The sequence below is a fragment of the Rhinopithecus bieti genome, unplaced genomic scaffold, assembly GCF_001698545.2.
Source record: "Rhinopithecus bieti isolate Rb0 unplaced genomic scaffold, ASM169854v2 scaffold_3734, whole genome shotgun sequence".
NCBI lineage: Eukaryota > Metazoa > Chordata > Mammalia > Primates > Cercopithecidae > Rhinopithecus > Rhinopithecus bieti.
In genome coordinates this window covers 5,231,466-5,246,117 of record NW_016804423.1, presented here as the reverse complement: position 1 = coordinate 5,246,117, position 14,652 = coordinate 5,231,466, and the positions used below count along the sequence as shown (strand labels likewise).

The 14,652-nt window shown below is 48.7% G+C and overlaps 1 long non-coding RNA gene across 1 annotated transcript in view; it reads left to right on the top strand.

Moving 5' to 3' along the window:
* Positions 1–2,998: 2,998 nt before the first annotated feature.
* LOC108527043 (uncharacterized) overlaps positions 2,999–14,652 on the top strand; it is a 22,918-nt gene continuing 11,264 nt past the window's right edge. The window contains exons 1-2 of the long non-coding RNA XR_001884673.1: positions 2,999–3,216; positions 3,440–3,578. This is a non-coding gene — a long non-coding RNA (uncharacterized LOC108527043). The remainder of the gene's footprint in view (positions 3,217–3,439; positions 3,579–14,652) is intronic.

Below are 14,652 nucleotides of genomic sequence, written 5' to 3'. Positions count from 1 at the left end.
TTGCTCCATGAAAGGGGGATAGTGTTGGCTCATGACAAAGAAGAGAAAATTGGTGCGACACCCCGTGGTTAACGTGACGGCACGTGGCTAATGAGTACTTAATGATCCCCGCCTGCACGTTTCTGTCACCCATTTGAGAATGTCACTTGTTTTATACTTAGCCCTACAGTGCGGGATTAGCTTCTTGCTAAAGTGAATTAGTCAAGGTTCTTTAGAAATCAGAACAAAAGTGCTAGAAGATGTGTACAGATATGAAGAGACTGAACATGTACACACTAGTTCAGATAATGTATAATTAACTTAAAGGAATTTTTGCCTGGGACGTGGGAACTGGCAGTGAGATGTTATTTCACATTTGCTGAGACCTTCACCTTACTATGAATGTGTTTTTTAACCTGAAGTGATTCTTGGAGAAATATCAGGTTGTGGCAGACCCATCACTGTGCCCTGGGGCACCGACATCCCGATGTCCACAGGAAGAACATCATTTTCCAAACATAAGGGGTTCTGTTTCACAACAGCGATCCAGTCATTTCGTTATTTGTTATAGACATATACAGACCATACACACATACACACCACAACACACATGCATATACACATCACACATACACATACAAATGCATATACACACCACACACAACACATAGACATCTCCCTACATACACACTACACACACACACTCACAACATCACACATACACATGCATATACCTCCCCACACACATACACAGATCACACATACACATGCATATACCACACCACACACAACACATAAACATCCCTCCCTGCATACACACTACACACACCAAGTCGAACACATAACACATACACATGCATATACATCCCCCAACACACATGCACATCCTACACACATACACCAGACACACATACACGTGCATTGTACACACACACATAAACCATAAACATTCCCCCACATACGCACTATATACACACACATCACACATCACACACTGCATATACACACACACACAACACATAAACATCCTCCCTACCATACACCTACACCACACACATCACACATCACACATACAATGTATGTACACTCCCCAACACACATGCACATTTACAACACAAACACATACACATGTATGTTACACTCACACACACCCACATGCACATTCTACCACACATGAACACCCACACACACACACATCACACATATTGCATCATGTACATTCCCCACAACACACATGCCCAATTCTACACACACACGACACATGCATCACCTGTACTGCTCCCCCACCAACATGCACATTCCACACACATGAAATACATAACACACACTCACCCAGGCCACACACACAATACACACATACACACATATAACACACATATATCATCACACATACACATACCACATGCATGTACACTCACCTATACACACATGCACATGCACATCCTACACCACACATCACACATACACACTGCATACACACTCACCACACACATACAACATCGCCATACATACACATCCCACATACACATACACACACCACACACAGAAAATATACACACACCACATACATATACACATACACACACTTACATACACACAACCACAACGCACCTACAACACACACACATACACTTTTTTCTTTTTGACCCCCAATTCTCCATTTACTTTCTTTCACTCCCCCACATCTCCCAGCCTCTTTTCTAGCCTTCATTTAGACGGGTGCATTCGAGAACTCCGAGGTTCCAGATGAAGGGTAGAACGTGTCAGTTTGTTTGTTTGTTTTTGTTGTTGTTGCTTTTTTAACATTCAAAGATATCTATCATTCACATGTTTTACAGATAAGGTCAACTTAGCAAAAAAGGTTCACTCTGACTACCGTTACATTTTGTGATGAATGAGTGAAAGCTTTTTCTCACTTGCTGACTCTCTGAACAGCCCACCTGTAGCCTTGAAACAATTTCTGAGCTACTGTTTCCTTCAACTCTGAAATTAAGCATCCAGCGCCCATTCACCCAGGCCTCAGCTTTACTGAAGCTGAAGGCAAAACTCGCGTTTCCTACAGCAATGCAGAATGAATACAAGCCTACAGCTTTGACACTTTGGTTTGTGAATGTTTGGAATAGAATATTAGTTCTGCCATCTTGTATGGGCTCCTGCTGACCACTGGAAATTTGGCAGTGGTCCATAGAACCAACCAGAGATGTCCGTCCAGGTGCAGCTCCTTACAACCTGAGGCACAAAGAAGCCTTCTGATTGGCTCAGGTGGCTGCATTTTTACTGTCAGAAAGTTCTTCCTTTGCTTAACATGTTGTGTTATGGGGGCTACTATTGAAACATGAAGCATTCTTGGAAGAAATGTGTGCTAATAATTTACCAGGCATTGGTGTCTAAGAGGAAATTAAAAACTGGTTTTGTAGACGAGGTAGTGGGCTGGCAGGTCTGAGGTTTAGCACCAGCACAGACTGGCAAAGGTGGTGGGTTGGTCCCTGCCAGAGGTGTCAGGCCAGAGCAACCTCCAGAGTTTTTGGAGCTACTGTACTTAGAGGGAGGGAGGAAGTGCTGGTGGCCTTGAGAGCTGCTTTCCACTGGGTTCTAAATATGCCTGTGGATCTTTGTTGCATATCCCACTGTTTGAGAATGCAATGCATTCACAATCCATGTCTGCATGAAGGACTTGAGTCACCTGAGTCTGGAGTGAGGAGGAGCTGAGGAGATGCTTGCCAGCGCAGCATCTCTTGCAGTTTAAAATGGAACACGTATAGTTCCGGATTCTCTAATTTTGCTATCCAGCAGCTCTTGGAGGTGAGCGGGTCAAAATCATAATTCCATTTTAATAGATCTCGTGATTCATCTTTGCTCATCAAAGCTCCTCCTGAAGCCAGAAGGCGGAGCTGCTCTGGGGTCGCAGGTGGTCCCGGGGTCAATGCAAACTTGTTTTGCACAAAGAGATCTGCAAAAATAATCCAACCTTTTAGTTTTTGATTCCCTTTCTATTGATTTACACTTAGGTACATTTAATTCCAAACCTTGGAGATGGCTGACAGGGTCATTCAATTGAGCCTTTGTAGTGAAGAAACCATTAAGGAAGTGGAGAGGCTGGAGCCATGCAATTTCCATGGGGATGAAGAATCAAAGACTAATTTTATTCGGAGAGTGAAGTCGTGCCAAGCGCTTAGCAGGGCACAGGCCAGAGTCATCATTTCAGCATAAGGAGCCTGGCCTTGGGGATGTGAGCAGGTAACACACTCTGGGTCTCTGTCCGCGCAGCACACGGAAGCACTGTTCTGGAGACTGTGGGAAACAGGCATCACAGTGGCTGGGCTGAAAACGCCCTCCTTCTCTAACACGTGCTGAGAAATAGCCAGGGGGCCATGTGCATGTCCCTACACGTTTTCATTTGAGATAATTTGATGCAATTTACACATTAATTTTGACCTTAAAAAAGGTGTCCTTTCCTCAGTTTAGGAGTGGAGGTGAACCCTGATCTGGCCCCCACAGCAGGGACGCTCTGCCCCTGGTCATCGGTTGCCTGGCGCGGAGATGAGACGGTGAGGGAGAAAGGCCGTCGCTGGAGCAGGAGGGGCCCCCACTGCACAGGGGTGAGATACCAGCATAATCATGCAATATCTAGATTAATACAAACCTAAAGTCTCTTCAAGGTGCTTTCATGGGAAAGTTTTCCAATTTCGTTTCGCCTTGGAGGTGATGTCTCATCCAAGTTTGGTTTTGTTTTCGGATGTATTTCCCTGCTCTGTGAGCTTCACGGAATGACTTCACGGCTCTAAGGTGCCCTGTGCGCCTGGCCCTCATAAGCGCTCCCAGGGCTGCCTGCTCTGCAGGACCACAGCGTCGCTGTGCCCAGCTTGGGGTGGGCTCCTGTGCCCCTGCGTGGGTGCTCGCCTCACCTCCACACGGCCAGCTCTTCTCTCTGCCTGTGTGTGCGGAGTAGAGAAAGGGAGAGGAGGCAGGAGGGGCTCCGGAGGGCAAGGGGCACAGAGCAAGCTGCGGACAGGAGGAGGAGACCCCCAGGGGCCCGCAGCGGGCGTGGTGGGGCCGCCATGCTCTTAGTTCATGTCCCCCAGGAAACTCACAAATCGAAATGCTCAGCCCCACGTGAGTGTTCGGAGGTGGGTCCTTTGGGAGGCGATCAGTTCAGATGGTCATGAAGGTGGGTCCCCACGAATGTGATTTGTGCCCTTACCAAAGAGGCCCAGAGAGCTCCCTCACCCTCCAGCATGCGAGGAACCAGTGAGAAGGCCCCGTGCACAGACCGGGACGCCCTCTCCAGACGCCAAATCCGCCGGCGCCTTGATGCCGGCCTCGCAGCCTGCAAAACTGAGAAACACGTTTTTGTTCCAGGCCACCCAGTGTAGAGTATTTCGTGACAGCGGCCTAAAAGGACTGAGATGGAGGCCAAAGGGGCGAGTGGCCGTCTCCAGCAGGCAGAGCCCCCAGTGGGCCACGCTCACAGCTGGTGTTGGGATCGGGGCCCTGGGCCTGGTGCCCGCTTCCCTTTCTCTCTTCCACCTGGACCTTTCCACAGACGCCCCCTTCCCCCACGCCGGCTTAGCCTTGCATGACACACCTGGTTAAAGTTAAGTTAAATGTAACATTGATTTGATTTGAATGAAAACACCTGCGGCTTCTGAAGGCACCACCACGTGACGTGTGACCCCCATGGCCGGACAGGTGACCCCTCCCCCTGCTGTCTCCCTTCCCTCCCCTGCGGCCTTGCCCCGGGCTAGAGCTTGAGCTCCTGCAGGGCGGTGCTGGGGCCATCACAGGCACAGCTTCTGCCTGCGCAGGAGAGGCAGGAGAGGCAGGAGAGCGCCCTGCCTTGGGGCGCAGGGGGTGGTCCCGGCGTCCCTGTGCCCTCAGAGGCCACCTAAGCTCCAGAGCCTCCGTTTCCTCGTCTGTAAAGCGCGGTAGCCCCGAAGCCGGGAGGACCGGGTGAGTAGGGCTCCGCGTCCAGTGCTGGGCATTGGGTCACCCTGTACCCCTGGACTCTGGCTTCTGCCCTCACAGCTTCACCCTGTGCCAGGTCCGTCTGATAGATCTGAACCCTCCCAGCTAGTGAGGAGCCTGCAACCCCCTCGGGGAGACCGGGGTGAGACAGGGGTGTGGGCACTCAGCACACCCTGCCCCTCCACAATTTTGTGCTGGCCCAAGGGAAGGAGGCCGGGTGGGAGGAAGCTGAGCTTAGAGAATCCCTAAAGGGGAGGCAAAAGGATCGTCCCTAGGTAGCCATGGGTGGGGGCCCTGTCGGCAGGTGGAGCCTGGGGTGGCCACAGAGGGCCAATGGTAGGTCCAGCGGCTCAGTGGTCGTGGTCACATCACTGGATGCCTTTTTGACAGCTCAGTGAGGGAGAGCCGCTTCCCCAAGGCTCCTCTGAGGCTGCAGGCCTGGCAGACTCTGGGGCCCAGTCTCCATTCCCCACCATCTCCCCCCGTGCAATTCCCTGACTTCCAGGCCTTGGGGCCCAGCTTTCTGGGACTCCACCTGGACGGGGCTGCGGGGCTCCTTTGCTGAATCCGGCCTTCCTTGGGTGTCTGGGCTGGGTGTTTTCTGGGTGCACCCAGCTCCTGGGTGCACGTCCAGGGAGGTCCCAGGGTCCCGGATTCATGGTTGCTCCCAGCTCACAATGCACCCTCGTGCAGCCTTCCAGTGGGCCTGGAAATCATCGCCTCCAGGGGGATTTCTAGCAGCTGCTGATGTTTTCTAAGCTCACCGCCCCATCCGTGTGTCACTGAAGGGCTTGTTTCCTCGCCACCCTTGCCGTTCTTTCCTGTCCCCCTCATTCTTAATCTCGCTGCCCACCGATTTGACATCTGAAAGCGTTTCAAGATGTTTTTCTTCTGAGACTCAGCAGACAGTCTGCCTTGTTTTCCCATGAGGCCCCGATCGCTGGGCCAGGTCCTCTGGCTCCTCCTGAGTGTCTGGGAGAGACGAAGTCAGTGGAAGTTAGGAGGTGAAGTGTGCTCCAGAGATGAGGCTGAAAAAAATTTCTGAAATAACTTTTGTTATCCTTTGGCTGAAAATAATGAATGTTTTGGGGGTTAAGCGACAAGATTGAGGCCTCCTTTCAAAAAGCAAGTCGTCCTTGTGCTGTGATCATGAACGTCTGGCAGGCGCGCAGCCCCAAGGACGAGTGCGGCCGGGGGTGCTGGGCTGCGAGGCCTTCAAGAGCTCCTTGTTCTTCAAATGCTGCAGCTTAGATTAAAAGTCAGAGTTCTAGTTATTCACTGCCTTTGTGGGGTCAGAATGCGAAAACTTTGATGGCTTTATTAAGCTAGCAGCTTTTCAGTGGCGGAGTGAGAAAGCTGTAGAGAGCCTTCCTGCTTTATCAAAGGGATTATTTATTTATTTATCCCAGAACACACGTGTGTTTTCCACTGCGCACACAGAGAGCTGCCTCATTGAACACATAGCTGTTCGCTGTCATCCGAATGTGGGGAAAAGCAGGGCAGTGTCCCCCAGAGCTGTGGTTTCCAACCCCATCGAAAACCAATGCCACCTGCTTTCATGACAAACACGTTGTCACTTCCCTTTACTTGGAATAAAAGTCACAGCTAGTATGAGTAATCCACACCCCTGAGAAGTGATAGTATGGATAGGAAATTAATTAAAATAAACCGTAATCAAAGGACATTAATTTACAGCGGCCTATATTTCGATATGTAAACACCTGGGCATGACAGTGTGAACAAACATAACGAAGTAGACAAACACGTTCCCCTCCTTCACATGAGCCTGTCGGGTTTCAGAGAAGTGAAGCAACATTCGGCTGTTGTGAAGACTTTACGTTCAGTATTTTGAAATAAAAGTTATCTAAAAATATTTGGATTTACGCATCCTAATAGGATTTTCGTGAATGCAATGGTTACAAATGCAGACCAATACACCAACAATTCTATCTATCTTTGCATCAAATACTCCAGTAATGACAGGATTTTCCTGTCTGTGGCATGATTTTCCTCAATGATAAACAACACTTGATAACATTCTGACAAAATAAAGTACTGACTTCTCTTGATTTTCAAAGTAGTTGCATTACTGGAGAATTCAGTATGTACTAAAACCACACAACAAATATTGTTGTGTTTACAGAAGAAAACAGAGTTGGCCTTGGTAGATAGAAACAGGCTTTTCACCTACAGGATTGTTCTGAGTGGAAGTTTGCCATGGTGAGGTCTTCCCTGTAACCTGGGGTCCTGACGCCCCTGATCCTCACCCCCAGGTGCTGGAAAGGCCTGACCCTTGCACTGTGAGTGTCCTAATACTCCCTTTTTGAGCAAGACTCAGAGGCCCTAAGTCGCAGCCAGCTTGGCAGGAGCTTCACAAACACTGCTCCCATTCCCAAAATATTTCTCAACATTTACTGGATTTGTTTTTGCACTATTAAAACATATTTGAAAAATACTTTGAACCTTGAGAAATTCAAATGCTTCGTGGACGTGAGGGTGTAATCTAAGATGGCCATGACACTGTGTTTCAACCGGCAGCTCTGCTGCCAGGGGCCTTTTTCTCAGATTCCTGCTGGACTTCTCACTGGCTAGCCAAACCCATCTATAGTATCACAACAGTACCCACCTGACCGCGTTCTTGGGATTAGATGAGAGAACCTGAGTAAAGGGCTTAGCATGGCACCTGCTCCCCGGAGTGCTCAGTGCATGTTAGTTACAACCAAACATGTTTATTTCTTCTGAGTTGCTGGCAACATGTATCTAATATAGAAAGCATCTCTAGCAGAGCTTTTAGCAAAAGTTCTTGTTTTGTTTCAATTGAACTGGATCCCACAACATCTCTGCAACCTGGCAGACACCTACAGCCTCTGAGACCGAGCTTTCGTTAAGTTACAGACCAAGGTACACATGCTTTCTGTCTTTTATGGAGAGGCAGAAAGAAGAGGGAGAAAGAATGACAGACAGAGAGGAAGAGTGAGTGAGAAAAGGAAGAGAGAGAGACAGAGAGTATAAGGGTTGTGATGAAGATGTGGCATATATTTTGGAGGATGTGAGGAAATACAGTGTTTGTAGAAGCTCATAAACCCGGCTCACATGAGGAGAACCGTTAAGACAATTCACAGCCACACACAACCATGCACAACCATGTACACTCACTCAGCCATACACAGTCATTCAAAGCTGCACATAACCAACCATGCACAACCATTCACAGATATAACCATTCCCATCCATGTGCAGACTTGTGCAACTGTGCATTCACAATCATTCAGCCATGCACAGCCATGCACAGCCATGTGCAACCGTGCATATTCTCCACCATTTACAGTCATGCACAGTCATGCACAATTATGTACAACCACCCCTAGCCATGCACAGCCATGCACAGCCATGCACATTCACAACCATTCACAGTCATGCACAACCATGCACAATCATGTATAACCACTCCCAGCTGTGCATAGCCATGCACAGCCATGCACAACTATGCACATTCACAGCCATTCACAGTCATGCACAACCATGCACAATCATGTACAACCACCCCCAGCCATGTACAGCCATGTGCAGACATGCACAACCATGCACATTCACAACCATTCACGGTCATGCACAACCACGTACAATCATGTACAACCACTCCCAGCTGTGCACAGCCATGCACAGCCATGCACAACCATGCATATTCACAGCCACTCATGGTCATGCACAACCATGCACAATCATGTACAACCACTGCCAGCTGTGCACTGCCATGCACAACCATGCATATTTGCAACCATTCACAGTCATGCAAAACCATGCAAAGCCATGCACCACCAGGCACAGTCATGTGCAACTATGCACATTTACAACATTCTCAGTCATGCACAGGTATGCACAGCCATGTGGAACCATACACAACCATGCACAACTATGTAAAATCATTCCCAGACATGCACAGACATGCACAACCATGCATATTCACAGTCATTCACAGGAATACACAACCATGCACAATCATGTGCAACCACTCCCAGCCACGCACAGCTGTGTACAGCCATTCACAGACATGCACAACCATGCACAGTCACAATCGCCAGAAGCCATGCACAGCCAAATGCAGACATTCACAACCATTTAGACGTGCACGACCACCTACAGCCATGCACAACTGTGCACAACATCTGACAAGATCTGCAAAGAGAGCTGCCAGCAAATGGAACACAAAGGTGCTACTCATGGTGAACGGTACTTGGGAGATGGTTTAAGGTAGTGACAGTTTCTGATCATAGAATTTAAGTGCTGGAAGAGATTTTTTTTTCTCAACTCCTCATTTACAGATGAGAAAACTAGGTTGTTCCCGAGAATCTGCATGTTTGTCATGGGACAGGAGCTGGGGCTGGCTTGCTCAGTGGAACTGCTGCTCCCTCATCTGCACAGGGGACCATCGTGGGGTAACCAGAGCAGTGGCTCACTGCTGTGCTGGCTGCTTCAGCACATCTGGTGGGCCGGAGCCAGGGCCCAGGGCGCTGGGGAGCCTGCCTGGGAGGTGGCGGGAGGTCAGGCCCTGCTCTCAGGCGTTCTGCGAAGACATGCTGAGTGGATGGTGACAGGCATAAGAGACACCCAAGAGGCACTTGAGACAGAGGGGCCTTGGCAGCCACAGGCTTCCTCCTCCTCCCACCCCAGCACGCATGGCTCCTTGAGGTATGCAGAGGAAGGGAGGAGAGTTGAGTCCGTTCATGGGAGAGGCTGTGGATTCCTGAGGCTGCAGCCAGGAGGTCGGGACGCAGGGAAGCACAAAGACTTCGCTTATCTGAATGAACCCAAATCTGCCTCTGGTTTGCGGGGGGCCTCAGAGAAGGGTGCTGACCACATCTGTGGGAGTCCACAGGTGCTTGTACCAAGGGGGATGCCTGTCTCACCACTGTGCTACTGGGCTCGAGTCTTCGGGGCTACAGCCTGGGAACCCACATCACTAGAAATCTGGCAGGCTTGTAAGGACTTCAGGGATAGGTTCATGGCCTTTTCTTTGTTATTTTCCTGCCACAGACAGAAATTTGCAAACACCCTCACTAGACTCTAAGCTCCTTGAGGACAAAAGTCACCTTCTATTCCTCTTTGCACTGGAGAGGAATGTAGGAAGTGTAGGAGATGGAGTCACCTTCTATTCCTCTTTGCACTGGAGAGGAATGTAGGAAATGTAGGAAATGGAGTCACCTTCTATTCCTCTTCGCACTGGAGCACACCTCCCAGCCGAGCTGTGGGCTGGTGGAAGATCATTAAATCATCATTAAACACGACTGAGCTCCGGCTCGTAAAGGTGGCCCTGGGATCTGAGCAGGCCCATTGGCTTGTTTTGTTTGGCTTGCCTACTACTCAAAAAAGACAAGATTTCACATAAAACTCCAACTTCCCATCCATTCTCAAAAAATCTGAAGAGTAAATAATGCAGAGCCCGCTCACCTGAGAAGGAAGCCAAGTTCTCAGAGTCCTCTTGAAATCTTATCAATAAAACTCACAGGCATCATTCAAATCTCTGGCACAGAGGCTGCCTGAAAAATGGGGTTGCATAATTTGGCCGCAATGTTCGTCATGTTACTCCCTGAAGGTCTTAGAATTCTGGAGCGGTGGCTTCCCCCTGCTGATTGATTGGCCCATGTGCGGTTTCTGTTGGTTTCTTGGTTTGTTTCAGGATTGGGTCCGGGTTTTCACTCTCCAGCACCACCCTCTCACTAGCCGTCGGCCAGTGCTGACTGTGCACCTGCTCCAAGTCCTGCTGGAGGTGCCTTCGAGGACAGGTTAATGAGCGCAGCACCACCTGGGCATCCTGTGAAATCACAGCGTCACACTCAGCAGGCCCCAGACAGGCCTGAGACTCTGTATCCCTAACAAGCTCCCAGGTGGGTGTGAGGCTGCTGGTCAAGGACTTCACCTTAAGGTCAGAACGATGACAGTCATGTCTCTTCCTCATTGAAGCTCACTTGAAAAGAGACTTTCTTTTCAAGAAACCAGGACTTGAAAAGAGACACACAGAAAAAGAATTCCCAGCAGGGGACAGTCACACCCAAGGTCAGCCGGTGGCACCTGCCCCAGGTGTTCTCATCTGGGGCTCACACACTGATGTCCTTGTGGGTGACCCAGGGGTGAGAGGGACAGAGGGGAAGGCTCAGGCCAGGCTAGGCGGGGGCTGCACTGGCTGCCAGACCTGCGGCCCACAGAAGGAATCATAGAGATGGGGCTCCAGGCGTTGTTCCCTGGTGAGCGGGCTCTGCACGGTTGCTCTTCAGACTTTTTGAGAATGGATGGGAAGCTGGATTTTTATGTGAAATCTTGTCTTTTCTGAGTAGTAGACAAGTCAAATAAAACAGGCAGATGAGCCTGCTCAGGTCCCGGGGCCACCCTTATGGGCTGAGAATATTTGCAAAGTTTTGAGCATCAGTGGCTGTGTTTGTGTCTGTCACCAGAACCACAGAATGTCTGCCTGAGACCCAGTGCATGCATGGAGCCTCAGGAGACAAATAGCCAAGGAGGCCGACGTGGGGGAGGCTGAGACCAGGAGTGTGCCTGGCGTGGGGACAGAGAAAGGGGTCCCAGAAGCAGGGTCACTTTTTCCTACATTTGAAAACCTCCCATCCCTGTGGCTTCCATTCACACAGGGCCAGCTGAGCTGTGTCTGATGCCTCCAATAAGGCAAAGTGATTCCTAGTGAATCCCAGAAAGGTGAGATGACGGCTGTGCACTTGACCTTAACAAAAGAGTGCATTCGGCCTCACAAAAATGATAGACGTTTGATAGTTGAGAGTTCATCCGTTTCCTGTCTGAGTGGCAAAGGACAAGTATATACATTGTTTTTCAGATTAGATTTTGTAAGGTGAATTATTCAGATTCCTTAATGATTGCAGTGCATGAGCCGCCGAAACAGGCAATGATATTTCAACATTGTCCTCCGAAGTCCTGGAAGATCATCAGACTAAAGGTGTAACTAGAATACGTAAAATAGTTACATTGTTTCCTAATTTGCTGTATATTTCTAAGTTATTTCTACATGCAACTTTTACTAAAATATACAGCAAATTATCACACAGAATATGTAAAATCGTTACAGTTGTTATTCATTCCCCGCCCCCCCACCCACTACTGTAAATACGAGACAGTTGGGCTCTATAGAAATGCTCTGTGAACAAACACCTTCTACTAGAGCCATAGAAAATGATACCGTGGATCTGCTCACATGAAATCTGCAGGGGTTGAATGTCTGGTTGGAATTACGTGCTGTGGGTCTATGAAGAAAGAGATGGCTACGGTTAACACCACAATAAAAGAAGTAAAGAACATGTTTCCTTTAACATCTATAGTAAAAGAGAATTGTGTTCTGTAGAAGAGAAAATACACCTAGATAAGGGTAATTTATTTTTAAAATTCTTAGTTTTGTAACATGAGTACCAGTAGCTGTACCTGATATACAATAATTATACCCATTGGTGCTATTTTGTGTTGCTTCCTTTTGAATAGGAACTGAAGAATGTTTTTTACTATGTCAACACATTTTAAATAATGACAGATTACCTTTAATTTTCCCATTTGAATTTAAGGTTTTCTTTTGATCAACATTGATTTGTCAGTTATTTCTACATGCAACTTTTACTAAAATATACAGCAAATTATGAAACGGCTTCACAGCCTCGGTTTAGCTGTCACTGATGTCGTTCCTCTGTCAGTAATGGCCGGAAATCGCACAGGGTCTGTCTCGGCACCTTATTTTTATTTATAAATTCCACTTCATTATTGCAACAAGACGCCGCAGGTAGTGCATTTGTATGGAAAGACCGCCTCTCCTTCTGGTGAAAGTCTCTGAGCCTTTAGTCTGAGAGTGCAGGATACCCCCCGATGCGCTCGGTAATCGCCCAGAGCTGCGGGGCACGCTGGGGCTTCTGCCTTCCTTGCATTTAGTGTGATCGTTTTAAGAAAAAAAGAACTGTAATAAAATTATGTGCTGGGGAGAAAACTCAAAAAGGAATGAACTATGAAATAATGTAATTGCCTATAGGATCTCGAACTTTTGTTTTTGATATGCAGAAAATATTAAGAAGTTATTTTATCTTGCTGCAAATGCTCTCTAGGGAGATATTAAAGACAGACTTTGACAGGGCCTTTTGGCTGGGTGCATCCTGGAGGCCTGGGGCTGACTGCTTAAAAGGGTTAAGCTGCTGTGTTCGCATTGAATTACCACTGTCATCCAATTCATTAGGAGAGTTTATGGAGTTACGATCTGTCTGTAATTTATAGCCTGCTTACTGACAAAGCTTCACGCTAACATATGCCTAATTTGCCGAGGTTATCTCAAGTTCTATTCATCTCCCCCACTAACAATATGCCTCTGATTCCATGCTGCATGGATGAGGTACATGCGGTTTCATATTTAGTGCTATCAATCACAGGCAATTGCCGGCAGCTCCCGCCTCGGGGCTCAGAGTGATTTCCCCATGGCTCCTGATGACTGATGAGAGGGTGGCTCGGCCAGCGGAGGGCATTGCTTGAAGCCTCCCCGGAGCGGCGTCCGTCCAGCAGAGGCTGTTCAAGGCTCGGCAACTGCTCTGAACCTGCCTTGCCGGCATCCTCTTTCTGGGGAGCTGGCAGATGTGATTTGGGGAGCCTCAGGGGCATCCGGTGGAGACAACTCGTAGCCCGACTGGATCTGACACCACCACACCCATGTCTGGTGGAGGAGGTGTTCACCAGCTCAGGCGAATACTGCTCTCATTACCCTCATCAGACACATCACAGCACAGGGACAGGAGAAGGGCCTGGTGCAGCTGAGTTTCTAAGCTTCAGTGTGTGGGGTTTTGCCCGGCCCACCTCAGAGCTGCATGCCCAGCCCTCTGCTGAACACCTTCCATCTCAGCTTAGTGCCAGGTGCTCGCCCAGGGCACAGCTCTGCTGGGCTCCTCTCCTTCCTTGAGGAGTGACCTTGCCCACACGTTTGATCACTTTGTGAATTTCTTGATGAAAAGTAGCCACTGCTTGATAGGAGAACCACATAATGAATATGGTTGTTTAGTTCTCGGCATGTGAAAAGAATACAAAACTGTATCGTGTACCTCCAACGTTGATATTCTAGAAACATCACAGTGTTAGCTACGGAGTGTGCAGGACCCTCAGTGTCCCTGACAGGCACTGACTCTGAACCATGCTCTGACCGCCTGCCCCTCGACTGCAGCCCTGGGCGTCCCAGGCAGGGAACAGGTTTGTGCAGCTGCATTATCCAAATGTCAAAACTTAAAAGTCGAGCCTATGAGTGACAAGGGATTGATCCCACACACAGAAGCAAATAATTCTAGCAAGTCCTAAACTTACTTGGGAGACAACAACTTGATTGAATGAAAACATGAACTTTTGTACGGGAGGCCAGCAGCAGCAGTCATGAAAGACAAACTCACTGGGAAAAGAGGCTTTCGAGTCAAAGGGAGATGCACCTGCTTCCAGCACAGGGGCCGTGATTTCAGTGTCTTTGTAGAATTTGCTACTAATTTCGCCACAGAGACCCTGGGCAGGCCTGATGTGGCTACGTACATTCCCTCCAGATGAGGGACCTCTGTTCATTTTCACAGACCCCAATTCCTTGGGTCAGATTTTTCTGTCTTTCTGCATTCTTTAATTAGATCCTCACTGATAGCTAACAATGACAACTGAAGCCAGAGGCTGTGGGGGGTGGGGAGGTTGGGG